The following is a 27,603-nucleotide window of genomic DNA, read 5'->3' on the forward strand; positions in this document are numbered from 1 at the left end:
AATATTGAAACCTGATAATAATTTCTGGGATATACTTGTTTTAGAAGGTGCATTTCTAATACTTTTTCTTAAAATTAGAATTAATAAATAATTACGAAAAACTGAAATCTTATCACAAAACAACTGATTGAAAAATTGTGAAACATACATATTGTCTATGTATTATATGCGACCCTGAATCGAAACTTTAATTATTATCTTTTGTAATAGATACGCTTCTAACTGACAGTGTATTTGTCAACATTTCGTGAACATTTCGTAAATGTTTGCAAAATATTTATTGTTTAATTTTATTTACCAAATAATATACCGTATATTATTTAGTATTTGGATATGTAAGTAACTACATTATGAACTGCTTAAGTAACAAATTAATATTAAAACGTAAAGTTGAATAATCCCAGAAATGATCATTAAATAAACTAAAACCATAACGTAATTTACATTTTATCACTTTATTTTATTTCTAAAGCATCAAAAATAACAAATACCTCTAAATTATGTGACAAAAGCCAAGAATAAAAGGCAATTATCCTTATGAGATTTCTTCCAGCACGCCTTAAATTAAATAAATGTTGACAGAAAAATATAAGTATAAATTTAGACATGTAATATTGTATACAAAAGAAAAATGACAGTAGTAATAAAAAAAATTAAGTATTTATTGAAATATTTATTTTACATAAATATGTAAATTCTATGAATTCGTGGGACCCTCAACTGGGTAAATTCATGCTGGATACGTTTCGATAAAACCATGGTTTCTATGATTTAGAAGCGGACATTTATTCCTATTGATAATTTGTCGATAATTAACATAAATTCGGTTCTGTATTAGATTATATTTTCAAGCAAGTGTCACTCCATTGAGAGCACATTACATTATATAATGATTACAACTTTGTACAATAATACAAATTCAACAGTAAAACAAAAAACAAAACTATTCAAATGTTATATCTAAATATGTGCATGCATACATACTTTATTACATAAATTAGCATATCGTATAAAATGCTTTTTCAACTTATTCTAAAACGAAAAATAAACTTACTAGTGCGAAAAGTAATAATAGAAAGAGTGCTGCAGTAAGTTTCACAAGCAAGCCACATTTACCGTGAAGGAGTTTGTATATAAATTATACTATTGACTTTTCTAGTTGGTAACATTATATGTACATTTTATTTTGTACATCATACATCAAACCTTAACCGTTACAAAGGTAACCTACATGAAATTGTAATCCGTAAAACACTCAAACCGACTCCTTAAGCAGATAAGCCCTGTGCTACTAATGTAAGCACTCAGGCTTACCTCCGAAAATATTAATATTAATAAGGATATTTAGGGATGTGGTCGAGCGACCTATTTTCGAGACCTTTTACTGTTGCTTATTTGAAATCCCTACAATGTCACCTTCATATAAATCAAATTTTACTGACTCAACATATTCTTTATCTTGAAGAATTACGACGTTACTTTTAAGCGTTGTTCAGTAGGTGTTGCTCTTTTTCTATCATTATCGATTTGTCATTCGAAAGAAGAATACACAGCATTGTTTAACTAATTACCACATAAATATAATTAAAATTTAAACCCGTTGGTTAGGAGAAATAAGTAGTTCCTAGCTAGTAATTTTAATGAGGTGACGTTAAATAAAGAGCGTACTAGTGAATCTGGTACTGATTACTCGTAATAAACTAAAAAATAATATATTTTTACGATGTGAATGATAATGACGAAAACATATCAAAAGCTGAAATAATCAATTTAATGTATTGTTTAATATATGTTTCAAATTAGCATATTAAAGTTTTAATGAGAAATAATTAATCATAACGAAACCTAATAAGCCGTACAATTTACAACACAAACGAAGAAATAAATAAATAGTTAAAGGGCGTTTCAATTCGGAAACTCGTAATTTTTCTGTCTCTTACGAATGTTGATACAATGTTTGCGACGCTAAGTGTCAAAGAAACATTTCAGATACATACCTATTATCAAACTAGAGGTAAAAATTATCTGTTTCTGTTTAAAAAATGACATTTATGCAAATTATTTCTGAAGATTGCAATTATCAACAGTAGAATAAAGGCGAATAGCATATTTTCTTTTTTTTTTATAGAATAGGAAGGTGGACGAGCATATTGGCCACCTGATGGTAAGTGGTCACCAAACGCCCTTAGACATTGGCATTGTAAGAAATGTCAACCATCGCTTATAGCCAATGCGCCACCAAACTTGGGAACTAAGATTTTATGTCCCTTGTGCCTGTAATTACACTGGCTCACTCACCCTTCAAACCGGAACACAACAATATCAAGTACTGCTGTTTTGCGGTAGAATATCTGATGAGTGGGTGGTACCTACCCAGACGAGCTTGCCAAAGCCCTACCACCTGTAAAACCAGTAAGTATACATCAAGAACAAAATTAATTCTGAACGGAATTCATACATTATACTACGCCTGTTAGTAAACTCAAGCAAAGCGCCGATCTCATAGTTTGCAAGAATCGCTATTAAATTCGTTCGTTTGTTCAACTTTGTCCGAACCGAGTCTTATAGTCAAACTTGAACATCACAAATATCTGTTAAAAGGTAATCTACTACGCATCACATGCATCTTAAATAGTCAGGATTATTTACGTGATTGAATTATTTTAACACTTTTTTATACGCTATGTTTTATTCGGCTTCGAATATCCTCTTGCTAAGTAAAGATCACCTCTCTTAAAGTCGATTCGGATAAACATAAATTAGCATTTCATCCAAAACGTATCATTAAATTCTAGGAATTTCTCAACGGTGTTTTTATTTACCACCGAACATGAAAACGTAGAACGCGAACGTGTAGAACGTAATAATGTAGTAAGTGCTTTTCCGGATTTGTACAAATATCATTGTTTGTTTAAAATGTAAGTGCTCGGATATTAAAATTAATATATAAAAGCGTTGAAATAACTTCAATTAAATGTGAACAACTAAATTCGTCGTAATATACTCTTGATATATTAAAATGTAATCAATCTAAATCAATGATAGTTGCAATAATAAAAACAAATCTTGATTGGATGTTCCTGGAAAAATAATTGTAGTGAGTATAAATCAACTTTTCAATTTGGCATACGTAAAATATGCTGAATTTACGGAAATATCTCAACCTTTGTGGATAGGCAAATTCGATTTGAAATAAACGTTAAAATTCTGAAACCGTTTTCATGTATTAATTACTCTGTATAAAATTTAGCAGACAAAGCTAGTATTTATTCTTGATATAGGAACCTCTTGAAATAGCTCACTATGCTAATTGGGATACCAAGAGCTAATTGATTTCCCTGCATAATTGGAATACATTCCGTAAATCAGTCACATACTTTAGAACGCCTGTTAGGGAACTCTCACAAAGCACCAGTTCCACAGTTTGCATGAATCAACGTTCAATGGCGCAGTCCAACTTTGTCCGACTCGAGGCCTGATCGAGTCGGTGTGTGCGGGAAAATTCAGTGATTATCTTTTGTTAGCGCACATGTAGTACAAATAACTTTGAAACTAGCTTTTCACACTCACGCCTCGAATTGAAAAAGTTTCGATAAATGTTTAGAAAACATAATGGAAAGTCTGTTAATTCAAATAATTTATCGAAGTTGTAATTTCTTATTTTAAATTTGGTATTTAATCTGCAATCTCATTTTACATTTATTTTTTATCAAATAAACATTAAAATATGATGTGGTTTTTTTTTATTTTCCTGCGTTTGGCAGTGAAGAAAAATAAAGTGAAATTAAAACTGCATGAGTCGAATAAAATTATACCATTGTGTCTACCGCTCTGAAGCAGCGTGATGGAATAACCTTTAAATCTTTTTCTTAAGGGAGAGAAAAAAGATCCTTTGTAAAGCAGTAGGACATTTAAAGATTGTTACTACTATATAGTAAAACCCATGTATAAGCTTTAAGATAATCGAATTGAACATGATTCAAATTTCGGCCATTGACTAACTAATAAATCTATCAAATCAGAGATTCCCATCGGATGCCTCATAAATTATTCCCAAACAGAATCTAGATAATGGTAATACGAGATAACAATTGGATTGCAATTTGCAGGGAAATTAACAGGTAATCGGTATTGAGACTGTTTGCAATACAATTTCCAATCCACGGACGAGAGTTAATTTGTTTGAGCTGTCTAAACTAACAGAGCATTCAGGACAATGGTTCATAAATTCAACGATATTATACTATTCTAAACTCCTTAATGGTTTAAGTTTTATATGTGAATTGTGATAAAAAACATTGCGGTAAATCTACTAGAAGCATAATTGTAATTAAGAAGACACACATGCAGTCACACACATTCGCGCGCGCATACATACACAACCAACTGATAACCAATTCAATAAATTAATGTATATTTTATGACTTCGGTCTAATTTCTTGATTGATTATATAAGATTTTATTTAGGTTTATGAACACAGTATAAAATATAATTCAAAGTTAAGTTGAACAACAAATATAATCTTTATGGTGTGAAATGAATATAATTTGTAAATAACAACACAAAATATAAAAAAAGAGATGATTGCTTTGATGGTTTCAATATATACAACACTAGCTCGCTGCAACTTTAGTATCTGCTAATTAAAGTTTAATAAGTAATAAGTCTTAGTCCCGTTTATGTGTTGATTTAAGTGTAATATATTTATGTACTCATATATTCGTACTGTAAACATTACTTATGCAATTTATTTTATGTCAATAAATAAATAATTGTACAAATAAAACGAAACTCACATTGCTGTTATTTTGGACACAAGGCCGCTGGTTCTGCGCCTCAACTCTCTCCGGTCGTATCGCTAATTCCAATCTTCATATTTAACCATATTTTATTTCGTTAACTTTTTAATAACTGTGTAACATTTTTTTATATATTTAAATCCATTTTACGTTTTGTTCGTTAATATTTATAAAAATGGATTTCAGTACTTATCACATATAACTATACATATTTGAGAAGTATAATATTGACTTACACACATATTATGTATTTTCAAGATCGTTTTTATAATGTCTACTGTATTTTAACTTGTAACTCACCGCTAGACGGCGCTTTAGCATTTCAACTTCTATACCATTCAATCAACATTTATGACATTTGATACATATGCACATTTAGGACAATGTCTATAAGGTTTCGCTACTACATTACAAATTTACAATGGATTCATACATTATGTATTTTTAACACACAATCTCGAACCTTCTTCTCAAACGAAGAGGAGGCCTTAGCCCAGTAGATGTACATTTAGCAAACGTTATCTAAGATTTAATAATATTCGAAATCGTATACCGAGATCAGATTGCAATTCAAATTCAATTCAATTCAGTGAAATCTATGCAAAACTCTAACGCAAGGCCGAACAATAATAATTCCTATAAAATAAAATTCGTAGTAAACTTTCCAAACCTTTCAACATATTTAAAATAAATTCATAGAGCTATTCTCATATATTTGATCTGCATATTTTACATTTTAATAGAAAAATCCAACTTATTCGGATCTTTACAAGAAAATTCAGGCTCTCGCATCTAAGTAGAATAACATTGAACAAATACATTACATCTGTAAACAGTAAAAATGCTTTAAAAGTAGCAATTCAAGTATAGTAATAAAGTGAGTTTCTAAACTATCGTGTTTGTAAATGAAAACTACGAATATCGTACTCTTTAAAGCACGATATAGGTTTTTTCATATGAATGTCAACACCCAGACCGATACAGCCAAATGTTTATCAATACGAAATGACTGTCCCAGCAAGAATCAAACAAGCGTCAATTAATATTTAAGTTTTAAGGCTTTATCTATATATTTGTATTAATATCATATTAGTTAATATCAATAAAAAAACAGGATAATAAAAATAGTCTAATATTTATTATCTGATGGTTAACTGTTACATCTACTTAAAATTATCATATGCTATAGTCGCATCACATACCTACTATATCTTCCTCAAGAGTAGAACTTTGTACAGACCCAACTGGATTAGTACAGTCTATTCATTCAAGGGTGAGCCAGCCAGGCAACGCGTGTGTCTATGAGCAAAAATGGCTTCCAATTATCAGGAGACTCACTTGTTTGTCTGTCTTTCTAACAAATAAACCTCACCTTAGTTTTTTTACACCACGCTACAGAAATATAATATTCCTTATGCTATACACACGAAGCAATTATTATTTTAAAAAAAATCTAGTTCGTGATATTCAAACCACTCGGAAGGGTTCCGAGAACTATTAAAACAATATCGATAAAAATTTCACATCTCGTAAATTTTAAAACAAAATATATCTTAAGCAGAATACGTGCTACCGACCGTGACCACTCCTGCGGTCGCCCGACACATATATCACAGTTATAACTTTATTAATATGACGCAGTCAGTTTGTGCGTTAATTCATGTCGTCCTATTTAAAAGTTGGCCGCATTATGGAAACCGCAAGCGTGGTACGTTCATTACTTAAACAACTACCTATTTGTTCTGCGTAATAACTATAACCCAAACGGGGAACTCATATTCATTAATGGTATTATTATTTAGATAAATATATTCTAAACCTCATTTGTATAATGAAAAGATGAGAGAGAAACCTTTTGAGAATCAAATAACATATTCTACATACATCAAAAAATGAAATAATTTTATTGTAATATTTTTAATGCCACGAAAGTAATAAAAAATTACCGTTAATTATCATTACATATGAAGTTTAACTAAACAGCCGGTATGCAACGTTTAGAAGTAAAGCCGTTGGTACCATCTCCATTACCTATGTCAGTTTATGATATTGTGTTTAGTTTTAAAATTCAACACAATATAATATATACAAATAAACAAAATTAAAGTGTATGTCTATAATTCTAAATAATTACCTCTTTTTAAATTAATTTAGCTATTTGCTTGTCACCATAACCGAATTTTCATTTTATTTTAAACTACCGTTACTACCTAATAATTTATTGAAATTAGTACGTAAAAATGGTAGATTTCTAAGGATAACCGTAACAAACTGAATTCCACGCTAACGAAGCCTCGAGTTTTGCTTGTCTAAATAAAACAGGTTTATTTTTTATCTTTTCATCGGTTACCGCTTGTTTGTACTGTCGGTAATCTAATATTTACAGAACGATAAATTTCGGCTATGTTTCGACCGCTGGCATTAATGTACGTTTTATGTAGTAAGGCTATCTTTGACGTTATCGTTGGTGTTATGACTGTATGTAATATGATCATTAGATAACTTAATATAACATTGTTCTTATATATGTATATGTGATTATAAAAAAATAAATATAAAAAAATATTATAAATTTAGCCGTGATGGCGCAGGGGCTAGAACACGTGGATCTTAACCATTGAATTTTCATGTGTCACTTAATTTGTATTCATAATTCATCCCATGTTTGGCGATGGAGGAAAACATCGTAAGGAAACCAGCATGTGCCGGATGAGAATCTTCCTTGTCTATCCATCGGCCTGCATTTCAGCAGCGTGGTTGAATAAGCTCCTAACCTACTTAATAAAAGAGAATACCTTGGCCGAGTAGTGGAATGTTTATTACATTATCAATATGAATCATATTTCTACATAAAATATTGAACCCATTAATACTTAGGGATAACTTCGATATGTTTTTAATATGCGACCAAGATGTAATGTTCAATAATCATTATGATTTCGATTTCAATACATAGTAACGATTAATGAAGATATTGTATCTTTCTATGTCTGAATGTTAATGCATGCGTGCATCACACTGAAAGCAATGCCTTTTTATTTAAAATAGGAAGGCAGACTGGCCTGACTGGAACGAGCCACCATCGTCGATAGACTTTAACACCGTAAGGAATACTACACAATTATTGACATGTTATCAATACGCCTCCGACGTGGATTAAGACGTATTGTCCCTTGTGCCTGTAATTTTACAGGCTAACTCACTTGGCCTACTTTATAACAATATATATCAAGATGAAGCTTATAATCCCGTATACATATTGACGACTGGTTGGAATATTGTTCGTTGCAACTGCCAGCTATCACGCCCACCACCTCAAATATTTGTACAGGGCATTCTTGTGTTTGTTCTGGTTGGGTGTTTGTGTTTTAGTTGCGTGTTTCTGAAGCCCAAACATAGGGTTCCCAGGGGGACTTGAGTGTGAAATGTTATTTGTCTATCAATATGTACTATCTGAAACGAAAGTATTCCCTAGATATAGCAAGAATCAACATGGTTGACACGAATGAAGGAACGAGTACCTCATCTATGCAAATAAATAAAATTGAAGTGTCAGTCTGTGATTTCAAAATAACTGTCTCTTTTAAAGTTAATATGTGTATTTGTAGGTACCAAATAGTATACAGTTCTTTTATTTTTTTGGCTTTCAGTCTGTTAAACTTAAAAATGCAAATAACTTAGTTATTATGAGGATTATTTCAAGTCTTTTTTGCATAAAAAACGATTCAGTCTATCAAAAATTACTTAAAGTTCACGAATATTTATGTTGGACTCTATTCAAGGTCCCAGACTACAACTCACGCTGGCGAAGACGCGGGTTATGCTGTATGCGGGTTATATAATAAAAATGTCAAAGAGTTTAGCAGTCGCAGATAAGACTATTTTAACTGATTATAAAAAAGTAAGAGGTTATGCTTGTCTTACATATTTTCCTTGAAAACGGCAAGACCAATTTAGTTGATTTCATTTTTATTCTTATGAGGTATAGATCCCCTGGTGTCCCAATATATTTTTATTTCCAAAACAATATACCGCTTACTAGAAGATCGGAAAAATCGTGTTATTTTATATTTTATTTGACTTCGATCAAGATATGTTTTTCATTGATTTTGTTTAATTTCTCAATGAGGTGACCGCCGTTATCTGTTTTGTCTTGATCTATGGTTTCAGAGAGTATTTTTTCTGTAGTACATATAAAAATTTTTACAAAAAAATTACTGTTAGGTATTTTTGACAGTATGTCATATATTTAAATTTTATTTTACATATTCATTATGACAAGCGTGCAATATCAAATTAACAAAATTGAAATGTAAGCAATAAAATATTCGCCATAATCTGCAAAATAATTTGCAGTCGACGTGGTGAGTAATGAGCTAAATGACAATAATAGCAATAAGCATATTATGTATTGGGAAATTATGTGCAGCATGAGCTGCCGAATTAAGTAATTCCATAAAGTAAAACTTACATGTCATTACTTCACACTTCAAATCACCAAGTTAATCTCTTCCAATACCGATTAGACGGCTAGCGATATGAAAGTCTCATCTGCATCCTCTTTTATCCTTAAAATCGATATTAAAATCTATCACTATATAATATAATACTGAAACCACCGCGTATTTCTGTCTCTGTGTCTGAACGTAAGGAACTCTATAACTAGTGAAACGATTTTGAAAATGCGGTTTTCATCAATGGACGGAGTGAGGAAGGTTTAGGTGCAAAATAATATAATTCAACAACGTTTTGGGTAAAACTGTAACATGACGATATTTGTTAAAGATGTCGGAAAAAATCATGACGACTGGAAGCTTTACTGGTTTGCGCCGCGTAAACTAATTCCAAACCGGAGTTATATTTATTTATTAATACGCAGTTCCTTATTCTTCCCGTGCGAAACCGGGAGGGGTAACTAGTTTCATATATTATAGTCGAGTTATAGCCACGTTCACACCTTTTATTTATTACTTTGTTCAACGTTGCGAAAGAGTTGCGTCTGTGGTGGACACGAGCTATACTCCAGTCCAAGTTTTCCTTGTCTTCCTCTATCACACTTCTCTACTTCTACGGTAAAGCTTCGCTGCTGATCGGACCCCACAAACGTTACTCTAACCATTTTAATTTTATAATTTTTTTAAGACTCACGTTTGTTTGTTCTCGTCTTTAATAAATGTTCTGCAATTGCCGATTTGTTTGTATTTTTAACCAGTGACTTGACTCGTTGTGTTATGCTACGCTTATTTTGGCCAATACACAATTTTCGCAGCTTTAGTTGATCTTATATATAGTGCCGGCTTTTGATACGGAATGACATCCTTTGAGGGATGTAACCATTTCGCAGTCTTGGTCAAAGGGGTGAATATAGTTTTTGTGAAATACTTTTTTAAAATACAGCCGTTAAGCGTCACTCCTTTGATATATCGCGTAAACGCTGGTTGACGACACACCTCTGGGTGTTTACCCTTCCTCCATTGCGTGTTTTTGCGCAGAGTCTATCGAATATTAAAACGTCCTAAATATGAGTGATCTCTCATTCAAAATCTCTCAGTCAAAATTATCAAAGTAGCGAAGACTTAAGATTGTATTTATTAAAGAAATATTAATCGGAACAATGTGACGCGATACGATTTTGATATGAGGAGGGAATTTGCTTCACATGTACTTTATATATGATGGACCTTAGTACCAAGAAATCCTAAAAAGTTTTCCAATTAAATGTCATACCAACCATCATGAAGTAAAATTAATTTTGGAGTGTATCTAATTAAGGCGTTTTAATCAGTGATCTACGATTTGCTAAGCTGAATAATGAACTCACAATGAGAAAAATAAAATCTATGATCATATCCCGTATATGTATAAATGTACAACGCAAAAGTTGAAAGTATATGAAATTAATAACCTCAGAGAATATCTTTCCCTCTTCTAAGACGAATGATCAGAATTATTATATATACATATTTGGGTTATCAATATCGAAACACTATATGTAAAACCCTTACTCTTAATTTCATAATAAAATATTATTATTCTACTAATGGGCAAGGTCTTCGTCTCTTCTTCTTGGAGCATGCTTTCCATTGAAGAACCACGTATTCTACCTGCTGAGCCTCGTTGGCTCAAACCACTAACCTTTATCACGCTGATTACAAATAAAGCCAACTAGAGACATTCGACCTTGACATTACTGTCGTGTCGCATTTCTACTTCTAGAAATTGTCGTCCACCCACATTGTTGCAAAATGAACATACTTTGTAACCAAAGTAGAAGATTATAACGAAAAATTTAAATATATATTTAAATATAATAATATTTATTTGATATAACAAACAGTAACAACCTTTACTAGTAAAAAGAAATACGATAAATTCATATAACCTAACTCAGCTGTGGCGCCTAATAATCGTTTCAAGACACACAAATTAAGGGTAAATATTACAAAAATGGAACAATCCATTATTCATCGCCGCGAAATACAGATGAACATTCGAACATGTACGAAGCAAACAATTGTCGCAATTTCGCACGTACAAAAGGCGGTACCGGCGTTAGGCGAGCACTTAATTGCTTCATTACATATTCGTGGTCCCCCCTCTCGCTACGTCAATTTATTCACTAATTGCATACGGTGTTGACGTTCGACTTACCGCTTACGGAATTATGGGTGACAGCCGCTATTGACAGACTACGAAATTCGATTTCGACGAGATGATATCAATAGCATTTGTAAGCTTCGTTTTAAATAGTTAATAAAAAACGACTAATACGCAGTATATTTAAGTGGCTTACGCTCATACAAAAATTAGATCAATCTAATGGTAAATTGTGTTATTTACATTGGATCGGTCTTATATGTTTTTCTCTTCAATTCAGCTCTATTTATAGTCATATCCTCTGTTACTTCTTTTTTTCTCATATCCTCCACCTTTTCTTGACTTTCTATTTTCTATAGTCATATTTAATTATACCTAAAACACCCCTTCTAATGGGATATTTATACTAGGATTCTGTACCTGTTATCTTAGTTGTCACGGGAGCTACTTTTAAACTTACACATTTTCATAATACAATTAAAAATATATCAATCAAGCACAGAGTACGTTCTATCACTGACTTTTGACAGATATTCAATTATTCGAGTGAAATCACAATTTATTTAATTTAAAACACAAAATATTGTTTTAGATCTTAAGTCGAAAGTATATTGTTAATAAAATACATGATTGAACTATCGTGTATTATGGATCATTTTAATTCATTGATAATAATGGCTTTTAGTTGTGCAAACAAAGCATAGATTATTGCTTCAATGTTCTATAGGCATTCCGATTATTATCATTACGATCTTTGTCGAAAATGAGCGGAATTATAAATAAAAACAACTTATTTTTCCTATATAATACCTACTTACCTTCCTTCAAGTGTAACGGTTTTATCATTTCACAAAAAATCTACAGCTTTTTTATGCAAATATTAAAATCCATGCAAACATATTAAATAGACAATATATTTATATTTCTACTTCTAATGTTAAATCTTAGTCGTTCTCAAAAGATAAGGCCAGTCTTAGGCACAGCGGAATTACAATAACAAGGTAAATTCAAGCGATAATAATCTTAAACACAATAAAATAAGGCTAAGATTCGTTGAAACTTTTTCACATTATATCCTTTAAGTATAGATCAATTTAGCACTTGTATACTGTAAAATGTGCAAAGGGCGCTCGTTATCATTAGTCTGTTATCTCGAAGTTAAGGTAAGCATTTTACGACCTTTTTACAGGGTCCAATTTTAAAACGTTATACTGATAAGCAACTTATTAAAGGTTTTATTAACATCATCATTTTTACTGGAGTTTTAAATGCAGACACGGTCTTATTGTAGTAGTTACATTGTTTCTTTGAAAACGGAATATTTACAATTTCATGAATAGGTAAATATTATTTAATACAAAAATATTAGTTATTATTACTTTTGATTTGTAAATTAATTCTAAAAAACTATCCTAAGTTTTAACAATTAATAAATCGCAACCTTTTTAATTATGTATAAGTTTGGTATTATATACTTATGTACAAATGTAACGTATTAATAAGTAAGTAGTTTGAATTCATTGTAAGTATTTTTTTTAAATTAAGTGTAAAATATTTAAGTTACTCTTTAATAGAATAGAACAAAATAATTACGCTAATTTGATAACTGAAAAGATATAAATTGTGATCAACTAATAACTTTGAACAATTTCATAATTATAACTTAAACTTGGAATTATCGAATTTACTTGTGTATAAATAATTAGTAAATAAATTATATATAATATTATAAAATACAAACTAATATCTTTAAGTTTAATGATACTTAGTACAAAAGTAAGAGAAACTATAATGGTTATCGTTAGTGATAATATTGTCGCCTCGATATCATCGAAGAGGTGAAAATTCATTTCGCCGTAAGTATAGATTAAGTTCTAAGCAAAGTTTACCGACCCGATTTAGGAAAACACCACATTTTCTTAAGTTTACTACATTTGCGAACGATGCCTAATAACTTGAAATTTTTTTGACAAGTTTCAGTGACATTATGAAAGTTCAATTTACGAACATAGAAAGTAGAGACTCCTTAATAGAGACATTTAAATGGCTGTGGGACAATTCGTTACAGTTTTATTTAGTGTAATATTTCCAACCAAATTTAAATAAAACATGAAAATAAAAAGAATTTTATTACGAATTCATAATACATAGCTTAAATCGTTAAAATCTATAACAATCTCATAGATCTAATTACGGCGTCCGCCGACACTAAAGCAGCCATTCATTTAGTTAGGAGGAGCGTCAAAATGAATTATGGCACTTCATTAAGCTAAAGTGCTGTCTTATAGTGGGTAAAAAGATCCCATTATACCGTCGAAATAGCCTCCCACTCATTCATTATTTTCAACAGTTCATTTTATTCAATTTAAATGAATTCGTTTAAATCCTCATTCAATTTTGTGTTCATTTAATTGAAGTTTTTAGACCGAATGTATACAGTAGTTGTATTGAATGTTTTGATTACCATAACGACCACGGCCCTTGTAGCTGTGCGAAACCACCCCACTTATACAGTGAATGTAGAACTGGGTTTGTTGGTTTGTTTCTTTTTCTTTCTTTAACTCAACAACTAAACAGATCGACATATTTGTTGGCTACTTTAACATTCATAACAAAAATTCAGAAGTAAATCTAATAATAAATATTATTAATACATAAAATGAGAAGCGGACGTATTATATAGCACGATTAAGCGAGAGAGTGTACAATTAAGAAATTAATCGAATTAGCTACCCAGATTCTGGAAGTTGACAGTGCAGACACTTCCGTGCCTATAAAGCACATAAAGCCGTTCGACGTCTATACTCTTTCCTTTCGTTTCAGAATTCCTAACCCATCGGAATATCAGAGATAAGGAAAAATAAAATGCACATATTGTTCCGCAAACATTAATAGTCTCTCTCGAAAATCGCTGCGGCCGAAATCGGTCATGAGTAATATCATCATAATTTTTATATGATTATTGCACAAAAATAATACAATTTACTATTTTTTAAATACACTGTCAATTATTTTGATGATAATTTAATATAAGTATTTATTATATTCGCATAACTTTACCGACCTTAAACTTTTTTAAAGATTCTTCTTTTTTATTTTTTTTATGTTATGTACTGTTTTCGTAGATAAAATACGATAACTAATTTATTAAAATAACGTATATATATATAAAAAAGCAAAGGTTCAATATTTAAAAAATATTCCATTAAAAATTAACGCTATAATATTGATAAAAACAATCCAATCACCAAATAAAATCATAAACTTAAGGCAAAGTGAAAAACGCACAGTTGAATGTAAAAAAATATACTCTGAAATTGCTAACTAGAAAATTGGGTACTTAAAACGAGACCGCATAATAAAGGATGTATACGACATTGACGTGCAAAGGAATAAGGACCGAAAAGTTTATGAGATTACATCTAAAATGGCAAGCTTTAAAGATAAGGTAGAAAATTTAATGACGGTGAGTAGAAAGGCAGTTATGACTTGATCTGTATTAGCAAATTTTTCTCACTCCTGAACTAAACTTTAGTTGTCAAATCATCAGCTTATTTTGTTTTTAGATTGCAATTAGCTTTAAACTTAGTAGTTAAATGAGCTAACGTTACGCCGAAGTAAATGTGTACCTATATATTAGGTATGTCCTAAAAATAGTTTTATCTAAATATAATTGTCGACATCCAAAAAGCCTGGCCAAATTTGTATTAGAATTCGTTATCAATCAAACAGCATAATATCAGATAATATGATTCACTAATGTATCATTCCCACCCATTCGCTTTTTACTTCAAGAAACTTGAGCTAAACTTCATCTATAAAAGGAAACAAAATTTCATTTGTGTATTGGAGAGTCACGCACTTTACATTCATTTTAGCATTAAAATAAATAAATTTGGTATTATTTATATATAGTTTATAGTATAGTAACAGCCTGCAAATGTCCCACTGCTGGGCTAAGGCCTCCTCTCCCTTTTTGAGGAGAAGGTTTGGAGCTTATTCCACCACGCTGCTCCAATGCGGGTTGGTGGAATGGTATTATTATTATTTTTTTTATATATTTGCCGGGAGGGCAAATGACTCTACTCCACCTGATGGTAAGTGGTAGTAGAGTCCAAACGCGACGACGGCCAGTACAGACGGAAAAACGTTCTGCACTAGCCGCCTTCGCCTTGCCGGCCCGCAAGATGCCTCTTCACGCCTCATTTGAAGGAACCCGGGTTGTAAGAGGAGGGGAACACGTGAGCTGGTAAGGCACGTACTTCCAAAAAATGGAATATTTTTTGGAAGCTGACAGCCAACGATTCTCCATACTTGTCGTAGCTTCACCCCATAGGTGTGTTACGTACGCTAGAAGATCACCTGTGGACCGTTTTGGTCAAAACCCGTACTGACGATCATTAATTAGACAGTGTTCTTCTAGGTAATGGATCAGTTGGTTGTTTAAAATCCGTTCCATCACCTTACAAAGTACTGAGGTGATAGCTATTTAATACAAATAAATTATTGAATATGAATGATACCATTACATTTTATATTTCTTAAATATAATCACTATTATTAGTAGTATCATATCAGAAAATTAATTACTATCATGCATGAAATATTTTATAAAGTTTAACTTCGATTAACTGTTGACACTATAAACTATATCGTATGATAATGTTTGTTTAGTGAATATGCTAATGACTTCCTCCTATATTTATGTTAGAAATGACTAAAGTTTATAAGCAATGTTGTCCCAAGCTATATTATATGTATAAGTAATTATAAAAAATGTCTTTGAATACAGTTCATTGAATACTTTTCACTAAAATATTACTAAAATCGAAAAAATATTTGTCTCATGAAATTTTAACCCTGAGATATAGATGTCGGTTGAACAGTAGCCGGATCAACTGTGGATTATCTGTTTTAAATATTTAAGTGAAAAAGGTACTCTGCGGTAATCCACTGATTCTAATTATTGAATAAACTTGTATATTTCTCACTTTTTTCATATGATATATTATATTATTTTGTATAAAAATAGTTCTAGAGAGCACCTAAAGAACGACTCTATCTTGAAATCAAAGTTATTCGACTTTGATTGGTAAAAATAATCTTCATCGTGACGGTGCATCCCTTTTATCTTTAAACGAAAATTAAAGTTGAATATGTAGTATGGATATGTTTTTGCTTCTAATTAAGTGTTAAAAAGTATGAACCGATAAGGATTATGTGTGTGAGTCCGTCTTTATATTTAAACTATCACAATATCCTATACCGATACATTAACTTTTATTTTCGTACCAATAATTAAATGCTCGACCTAAATGTAAGCCCTCTTATACAATATACAATAGGCTAAAATTAAACGGGATCGAACAAAACACCGATACGGCCAACTATTTGCGGTTTCAGATCGAATGAATAATTTTTAACGTCTCTCAATTATTTTCACCCAGTTGAATAATGTCAGACTCAAGTGTATCGATGAAATGTACGACTAATTTAACTTACTATCTTACTTACTTATTACTTATCTCACTTTACTTTTATCCGAACAAACGTTTCAGTTTGTGTGATTTAAAACATTTTCCAATATCATTTCAAGACCTATTTTTAGGCTTACAGTATTTTAAAATACTGTTTATTCAAACCTTTGTCTACGTTCATTCCAGCTTGTGTTTTAAATAATCACAAAGGGAAGATTTCGTAACTACGATAAAAACTCTCGTGTCTGTCTCTTCGTCTGTCCCAACATTTTTTGACGATTGCATGAAAACATATGAAAATTTAAAACTAATTTTAGGCGCCATATGATATTAAAGAATATTTATACTACAAAATATCTTTATTCGGTACATGAAATGAAAGGCTCGTTATGATAAATATAAAATCGATTTTTTTTTAAATCCTAATTGCATGGCTTAAAATAATATACTAAAATAAAAAATATTATAATACAGAACTACACCCAGTTATAAGAAAAATTAATGTAGGTTAAATAAACAAATAAGAGAAATGTTCAATGTCCACACAAACCCTAAGTACACAATTCAGTATCAGGACATAAAGATAATAGAATTATAAAATTTATTTTCTAAATGGTCGAAGGCGGACTGGTGAATAGGCACCTGATGATCCGGGGAATGCGGGCTGTGGATACAAGAGGTTTATAAAGTAATAAATACCTATGTCATATTACTCAATACAAGATAGATGATAAAAAGCCTGTAGTTAGTATTTTTTTTTTCGGGCAGGATTGGCGATAAACGTTTTTGTATTTGATTACTTATTATGTTATTTAATTGGTGGGAAAGCGGTTATTTATATATATTTATTAAGTAGGTTATTTATACCACGTTTCTTTCTAGGTCTTCTTTTATATTCCGAACCGGTGGTAAATTTAAGCTTTTAAAATTACGATTCAGAAGTGCTAATAAAGGCTTACATAAATTAATTTTATTTAAAATAATAATGTTTATTGCTTAATTCTAAATAACAACTTGCAATGCCAATAAAATATAAAGACAATAAGATTAATTGCTGTCTAATTACTATAACACAGTACGATAAGTAATATTGCATCTTGGCTTTGTCATACCCATATTGTGTACCGCCCGTGAGTTGTATATATAAATTGTAAGTATGTTAATCTTGTTTTCTAAAATCTTTAAAGTGAATTGTATTCTTTTATTGAGAAAGACATTTTTAAACCGTAATGACATTTTTTTTTTTATTTTTATGCATTTTTCCATACTAGCTGCTAAGGCTAAAACGTTGACAAAAAAGGAATTCACAGATAACAGAGAACACATTAAAAAGGGAAAATTAACTCGAATTCGTTTTTTATTAAAAGGTTTTATATGTACAAAAAGCTGTTTGATGTCGGCGGTGAACCCGTGACGAATTTCAGCTTATTTTAATACATTTACATACCGAGTTAACCCACTTGTGATCTTCACTATTCCAGAGTATAATTTTATTAAATAATCTTTAGATTTTACATTAAATTATATACTAAAACGATCTTAATCATTCTTAATAATTTTTGTTTCATTGATGGCTTCATTTTATTTTTATAGGTCAAACTTATCTCCTTGACGGTGTATAATGGTAATTATTTAATAATAATAATAAAAATGTACTTGGCAAGTAAATCGTTAACGTTTAACATTTCAAAATATTTCTGAACGATTTCAGAGTACATTATGAATAAATCGGTACACCGTCAGAACGAAATGTTCCACGCAAACCAACCACAGTTTTCGAACGAAATATTCGATTCAAATCCTGTGATCGGTTTAAATATCATTATACTACGGAAAATTTCGAATAATTTTACCTCTGTTGTTTCTAGAATTTTCAATTTTTAATTTCACTTTTTATGGAATTTAATTTCAATTTATATTCATATTGGCTGTACAAATCGGTTGCACCGACGCGGCGGCCCTAAATAAATTCGGTTGAAATATATTCGGTGTATTCAATTATTATTGGTTTCGTTGATTATATGCGGTTTCAAGGGTTTTAAAATATTTTCATTATGATTTTTATTTAAATTTCTTATGACAAACGATTAAGCAATTATTTTTGTGACAAAAATACTGTATAAGACTTAATAATATGTCTGTACCGTCGTAGATTAAAAGAGACGTAACATAATGAAAAGATAGCGATTACAGTTATTCTAATATCGGAGATAATACAATAACTTGACGTTGACAAATAGTTTATAAGTACAATTTATAATTATAAATTAATCAGTATATGAAGTCTATGTAGAAATAAATACATAAAATTGATACATCTATTTTAATTTTGTAGTTCGATAATCATTAAAATCAGTTTACAATCGGCAAAACTATTTCTCCTAAGGCAACACATGTAGCTCAAATATTTCCTGATTGATAGAGTTCAGTGTAGGTCCGTCTGCTTAAGTACAATTAGTATAAAGACAATAAGATTAATAATTCTCTTAATGGTTAATCGATTAATTTCAAATGTCATTGTATTGAAGCATATAAGTGTCACCCACTTATGTATCTCCCTAAATCTGTATGTATTATGTAATAAATATTTGCTTTCCGTAAGAAAACAACTTAAAAGAATATTTACATAAAAAATACACAACATTTTAACGCGTTAAGCCCAGCATAATGTGATCACACGGTGAGACAAAATAAGTATTATTTTTCAACATTTTTCGTAAGCTACTCTAGCTCGTTGCGGCAAGTTAGCAACTCAACGCTATGATTGCATTAACGCTCTTAGCAACTTTATCCATTTGCTTTGTTTACAGTGGTGGCAGGTTCCTACGGAGTTTTAACTTAAATTTCATTTTCACAAACTAATCAGGTTTTGCGCAGTCTTGTACATAACATAAGTAAATATTTTATGGTTAGTGAAATTATGACATGGAGAATATTTACATCGAGTATAATGAATTTAGAAACGTGGGTATTATTTCAGTATTTATTTGATTAAGTGTGTCAAAACTAGAGGCTTATTTTAAATTTTATATATGTTTTTGTGCATGGTACACGTTAACGGTGTTTTCCCTACCAAATGAACACAACATAAATAGGATGAAATATCGTATCTAAATGCTTATATAATAATCACAACAGTTTATTTAAACTGTTATTTGTTTTAATCTTTTTCAGTCGTTTGAGATATCAACACTAAATACTTTTTTAAACGAATAATTAAGTAAAATGAATAGGCATTGCTTAATATATTTAATGCTTTTATTATAAAACCATCTAGGAAAATTTTATTTCTGTACTTACACTAAAAAATGTAATTACTTAAAAAACAACAAACGATATACATGAACAAAAATATAATTGGTTACACTAGAGATCGCTTAATATATATTTCGTTCAAAAACATTTTCAATAGCAGATAAATTACTTCGATTAAAGTAATATTACAGTCGCAGCTTCTAAGAAAAATGTTCATCGATAACATTATAGGTACTATGTAAAAATTGCCTTCAAGCGAAACTGGTTAGCCTCAAAAAAGAAACCTATCTCTCTTATCTGGATGAATCCTACGAGATATTATTAAAACTTCCAGCTAACATTTCAACATTCACCTTTAACTAGAATTAGTCCATATAAGTACAGGTTTGTATTTATTTATTCGTCGTGAATGATGAAAAGCAAATAAAGAGAGAAATGACCATCCTACACCGTCCTACCCGTCGGTTTTATCTCGGAAGCGATCAAACATTACGATCCCATTCCACACGGAGCATTTCCATACGCCATAAATAATGCCGGTTTGCCATACATTCAAATAACGTGGACATGGAACTTGCATTACCTGGACACGGCCCATAAGTAGAACATACAAGTTATATGGTTGTAATTAGATATAGAATTTTTTTTTTATATATATATAAGTCAGCAATAGTTGAACGGAAATTGCCGAACGTTACTGGTTTCAGATGACTGGCAGAAGAATTAAGATTTTGATATTGTTAACAATCGCTCTGCTGAACAGTATCGTGATGATAGCATCCGACCGGCAGTGGATTACAGTATTGATCAGGACATGATCTCTTTATACTCTTCAACATAATTTTAAAACTACTTATTTAAGAAATACAAACCAGTACCTCTTCCATTTAAGAACAATCTTCGTAAACACGAAAAATGTGAGTTTCTGTTAAAAAAAACCGGAAACGACGCAAGCGACAAAGGCCGCCTGCCGAAACTGTGATATACATATATAATAGCTTAAAGTTATGTATTAACCGTACGCAATTCATTTTATCTCAGAACCCTTTTCAGAGTTATCATTTGACACTTCAAAACGTAAATGATTGCCTTTTTTAGCTTACATTTTTTAATTAACTTATAATATTACTCACGTATTACTCTAATATATATATAAGCATTAAAGTAACAGCTTATAAATATCTTACCGCTCTACTGAGGCCTCCTCTACTTATGCGCAGAAGGTAATCAAAATCAAAATATTTTTTATTCAAACACACTTAGACAAGTACTTATAAATCGTCAAGCGCTATCACCGGTTCGGAATGTGGATTCCACCGAGACGATCCGGCAAGAAACTCAGTAGTTACTCTTTTTTTTAACAAAAATACAAATTTGTATCAATTACATACACTTAATTCCTGCATGAAATCTAGCAATCATTCAATTTTTAAATATTAATAATAAATTCGCTTTTTTGTCATGTCATATATTCAGTAACAGAGTAATAGGATTATTTATCTTTACTAATAAGATTATTATCTATAACTAATTGAAGCCTGCTTTGTGGCAACTCAAATATAAACTGCGAAATTTTATTAAAAATAAGTATAATACCTAGCCCTAAAAACGATTGATTAACTTTATTCAGACGGAATATTGGAATGTTTTTTTTTTTTTTTTTAATACCAGTATGTCATTTTTCTTTGCATAACGAATAATATTGTTACATATATATAAAATATTTGCGTAAATATATAGTGATGCGCCTGTGATAATATCATATTTCTAAACATATCTCTAAGGGAAGCTCTAGCTCCTAAATTATAAATAGTCCGTATGGCCCTTTTTGAAGAATGAAAATCGCTTTAATGTCAGCCGCCTTACCCCAAAGAAGGATGCCGTAAGACATTGTTTATTTAAGAGCCGAAATATCCCAGTGGTTAGTATGCGTAGACTTTAAACAAGCATCACAGCATGAAATCCGGCCAAGAACAACTGAATTTCCACGTTAGGCACGTTAGACATATGTGTTTATCTAAATAATTCATCTCGTACTCGGCGATATAGGAATACATCGCGAGCAATACTATGTGTGTTGTATAAAATTAAAAGTACTTCTGCCTCAAGTGTATTCTAATATAATTTGTTAACCTTTACTTTTTGCTACAATCAAAATTTGGATTAAATTAAAATATTTATCAATAAAAATGCATATCCGTTGTATTTTATTTTCGTTCCTAAGCTATTCATCCGATTGTGATGAAACCTTGGTGAAATGTTATTCGTATGCCCGCGAAGGATTCTGGCCTACAAAACACAATTTTTTTTTATGTTTGTCCTTTGATATAAACGCCTTATATACATCGTTAATCTATCCCATGCGAAACCGGAACGGGTTTCTAGTGGTAGGGCTTTGTGCAAGCTCGTCTGGGTAGGTACCACCCACTCATCAGATATTCTACCGCAAAACAGCAATACTTGATATTGTTGTGTTTCGGTTTGAAGGGTGAGTGAGCCAGTGTAATTACAGGCACAAGGGACATAAAATCTTAGTTCCCAAGGTTGGTGGCGCATTGGCTATAAGCGATGGTTGACATTTCTTACAATGCCAATGTCTAAGGGCGTTTGGTGTCCACTTACCACCACCTTCCTATTCTATAAAAAAAAAAAAATTAGAGATAATAAGATTTTAAAATGTAGAAAGGAAACATCCGGGATCGCTTCCTTACATTATATTTTATATTATTAAATAAGATCTCTGCATTAGTAAAGAACATTGTACGAACGAGTATTTTATACTATCTGTGTCCCGTGCTTTTAAACTCTTTTTAATTAGTATTATGCATATAATAATTACGAATCCTTAAACTTAAAGATACTATCCTATTTAGCAATAAATCCTTAAATTTCCGTTATGGAAGCGAAACAATGCTTTTTATTCTGCCGGTATTATTAAAAATAGTTTTATGGGGTTAAAGTTACCCACATACATATATGCCTGAAACTAAGTTATATGTTACAACTTTTGATAGATTTTACCGATTTTTATGAAATAAAATAGAGAATCTCACTGTACAAATCCATTTACTAACATTTTCATGTTGACAGGTTTTAAAGATTAACAGACAAAAATAAAAAAATGATTGTTTTAGTTTAGGCAACTAGCAAAAAGCCATAATAACTTGAAAAGGCAGTTATTTTGAAATCACAGACAATAAAAATATCCTAATGAAGACTGACACAGCCAAACCAAAAAAAAAAACCAAACCAAACCTTAAAGATTTCGACGTTAGGCATTTCAATGGCTATAAATATATAAAGTGTCGGTTTTGTCGATTTTTACCAATAATATATAAATGTAACGCTTACTACTGTCATATGTAAGTAATAAATTTCAAACGCCGATTTTTCATCCATATTGCTAAACGGTGTGTGCTTCGCCTTTTACGCCTGCCGCTCGTACGAAAAGCTTTCATGGTATTTTATGATGGCTTTATAGTTGATTCGTGAGCAGAATTCATAATTTGTAATTAAAAAAGAACAAAAAAGTCGAGCCTCGAACCGTGCTCACTCTGCATGCAAAAACTCTGAAAGTGGTTCCTCGTTCGCATTATTTATAGCTCGCGGTTAGATTATGACCAACGAAAACAAGACGTATACTATGTAATGTCATCCGGTCGAAATTTTCGGTCCATTGTCGTTCGGTTTCTTGCTCCCTAAAATATTACTTAAGTCCCTAATTAAAGTGCCATTGAGTTATTTCCTTCGGATGGTATTCGAAGAATTTGGTTGGTTGACTTTAGGGTTAACGAATATAAATAGATAATTATAAAAGCAATTAAGTGCAAATAAAAAATACCACATGCATTAAATATTTCCATGTATCCTAAAGTCTTACGGACATTATTAAGATATATTAAATATAGTACATATATTGCATATATGCACTTGTAATATACGACGAGCTCCTTCTCAATTCAAATCGCAATGTTCGTAATCTGTGTATTTGCACGAGATTAATGTAGTTTACAAAAACCGATGTTGATTTAGTGATTCAATAATAAGACTAATAAATCCAGAAGTCTTAGTTTCAAATGCCGGATCGGGCTATTTACATATTCTTAATTTCTTGCTATTTTTAAAGCTACGTGCTTGCCTACGCTTGTGCATTATAATATCTCTTGCGGAGTCGGCGAGTCTCTCTTGAGTTTTGAAGGATATCGTATCCACTCATTTCCAATTAAATATTAATCACATTTCTTTAAACTTATTAAAACAATGCCTCAACATTAGTTTTTAGTATTTCTAAAATGTTATTATATTTTTTTTTTACTTTGAAATCGACCTCATAATAGCGTAATCAGTAAGTTTGCATCATTATCACAAACCACATTTTATCGCATTGTACTTTGAATTTGTCCACTGAAACCGACCAATTTGTTAACACTATTGTTACTCGTACACAAACATTGGCAACAAGCCATGCCATTAAATATTAACGTTACAATGAGAATAATTTAGCAATTCATTCAGTAAAAGAAAATCATATATCAATTAACGAAATTTAGAACAAGACATATAAAACTTTTGTAGCAGTGTCAATTAAAAAAATTAACAAAAAAGAGCTCAGATGGCCTTGATGGATAGAACCCATCCTATATTCAATGTGAACTGAAGTTGACGGGTTCAAATACGGGCACGCGTCTCTATGCAAAATTAGTGTTTATAATTCAACTTGTGCTCAGCGGCGAAGGAGACTATCTGCCACGTTTATCTTTCTACGAAGCATGATGGAATAAACTCCAAACCTCCTCCTTAAGAGGCCTTTGCTCAACACATAGTGTGGGACATTACTGCGTGTGCGACTTTAGTAATAAGGGCTTAGAAGGTTAGATTATTTCCTACAACATCGCATTTAACTTACTTCGACAAAAATAATAATATAAATAAAATAATAATATTGGCGATAAATTACATTAAAAAATTCAGACGTAAAAATTAAATTATGATATATTAGCAAATATTCCATCAATGCAATTTAACGATTATAAACTTAGGTACCCAATCCGAATATTAATGTAATTTTGTAACGTCTACACATTTTATAGAAACGGAAAAAAAGTCATAAGCACTTCATCTTTGTCCGCTCTTAAGTACACAATTCAGACGTTGGGTATAACATCCAATAACGCGAAGTTTGAGAGCCTATCGGTCTAAGACCGTTGGGAACTTAAAACTAAGCTACTGTGATACATATAAACATGTGGAAACAACACAACATCGATATATGATTAATATTTATTAGAAAAAGATTAGTTATTCGCTGTAGTTGTTGCAGTAGTCGTAGTTGTAATTGAATCATCGAATTATACCCGTGGTGCGATATTGATAGAGAATAAAAAAATTGACTAGTGATAAGGTACTGGCTGGGAAACACTTATTCAGATTTTCACAATTTATTCAGAATGCTTTATTATACAAATGTACTGTATATCATAATACACTTTTTTTTTGTTTATAGATTGAGTGAGTCTGATGGCGGCGTATTAAAAATGTATAAATTGGTTTATACTTCTTTCAGTATGATGGATACATAGGCGAAGGTAACTACTTGCCATCGGGAGATCCATTATTGCGTCGGCCTTGCTAAAATAAATTAAAAAAATACATCGCTATAAAATATCCGGAACAATTAACAAAGGTCAACTTAAGATGACAAACTCAAACATACCCTGTGACAACAGCACTGCTAGCGCGACCCTTCAATAAACCTAAGTGAATAAAATTCAACGTGAAGGTGCAATACCATTATCCAGATAAACATATAAAGCATATATATATAAGTATTTTACTCTTTTGTAATTACACTAACTAAGCCGGCCTTTAGTTTGAATACAACAATACATTCGTTGCTTGTTGGCTTAGAATAGTCTATAATAATATGTTCACATTCAAAATAGTTTCGTGGGTAATGTGTTAAGCCTACATGTATAGAATTGTTGAAATAGCAACCGCGCGATAAATCGAACTAATTAGATCAAACAGACTAGTTAGTGGCGAGAATTTGTAAGTAGTCTATACATTATTTGTGGTCTAGCTTAAATAAACACATACTATGTATACACCTACATTTTTTTTGTTATGTCGTTGTACTAAATGTGTCGATTTCGAACGCATTCTTCGTTAAAAAAAAAAAAACAAACCACACACCCTACGCTATACGCATTTTTTCGCGCGTTAATTGAAACCGTTAATATATTAAATTATACTGTATTAAATAGATTTTATATGACATATTTTATTACACTGTTATGCAATACAAGATTTCAGCTTTTTATATAGATTAATAGAAAACAGCGCGCGAACATATTTTGATTATTCTAACGGCTTCATTGGCGTCATAAATTATATTTAAGATTTCGAATTCTAAACCTAAAAAAAACTGTTAAGTAATGTTTGTGTGTTAAAGGTTTATACTAATAATATAAAAACTACTACTAAACTTTGTAGAAAATTGGTGAAAAATATATATAATTACGCTGAATTTCTTTCGCCGGTTCTTATCAGGTCGCAGGTGGCGGTTGATTTTTGACGATTAATAACTGAATGCAATACAGTACATAGACTGTTTATATATTTTTTATTTAAATATTGCCAAGCAAATTACCTTTTTACATAAAAGGTTTTGAAACTTTATTTAATTCTATAAGCTATCAAGATCAAAAGTGCTGTAAGACCTCACATAGTATCTCACTCGTGAAAATTGTTTATGTATATCTTAATTAACAGATAAATTGTATCAAAACAGATATAACGAATTATACTTTTTAGCGCAAGATTATAATGGACGATTTTTTATTAGCTATCGCGATTAAATTCGTGTTACAAACTATATTTACGTTTAAAACTAAATAAATACAGTACCTCATCATCTGATCTTTAATTTATAGAGGTGTTTATCGTTTCGTACACCAAATATTAAAAAATAATTTAGAAGTATTTTTTGTAAGTAAGGAAGCTCTTAAAATGCTGAAATCAGCCATCCTATAGATATTTTACTTTCAAATAATTAAAAAATGTATATTTTATACATACAGTGAGCCCGTCTACTTTTGAACTGATGGTTGTACGTAGCAACAATACACAAACAAACTTACCTTACGCCAATGTTTCTTGTAAGCCCAAATAGGATATTGTTGAATTTTAGTTCTGCGAAATATCCAATTCAATATCACCAATACGCCACTTCACACACAATTAATTTAATTAAAAAAAGTAACGGAAACAAGGTTCCGATGAAATGTAAACACAGCAAATCTAACCAAACTAAGTTTTAATAACGATCACAGAAAATACAATCAACTCCTTTATTAAACATACTTGTAAGTTTTAACAACAATTTGAAATATATATTAAGGACATATCATATATAGAAATTAGACGTAAAAATTAATTTTGGGAGAAAACAAGCAAAACGAATAACCTCGACGGG

At 31.0% G+C, this 27,603-nt stretch overlaps 1 protein-coding gene across 1 annotated transcript in view; it reads right to left on the bottom strand.

The window, feature by feature from the left end:
- Window positions 1-27,398, bottom strand: part of LOC126773790 (putative polypeptide N-acetylgalactosaminyltransferase 9) — a 186,807-nt gene extending 159,409 nt beyond the window's left edge. Inside the window, exon 1 of the mRNA XM_050494957.1 lies at window positions 27,269-27,398. The gene's annotated coding sequence lies outside the window, so the exon portion shown is untranslated. The remainder of the gene's footprint in view (window positions 1-27,268) is intronic.
- Between the last annotated feature and the right edge of the window lie 205 nt (window positions 27,399-27,603).

The sequence above is a fragment of the Nymphalis io genome, chromosome 15, assembly GCF_905147045.1.
Source record: "Nymphalis io chromosome 15, ilAglIoxx1.1, whole genome shotgun sequence".
Lineage (NCBI taxonomy): Eukaryota > Metazoa > Arthropoda > Insecta > Lepidoptera > Nymphalidae > Nymphalis > Nymphalis io.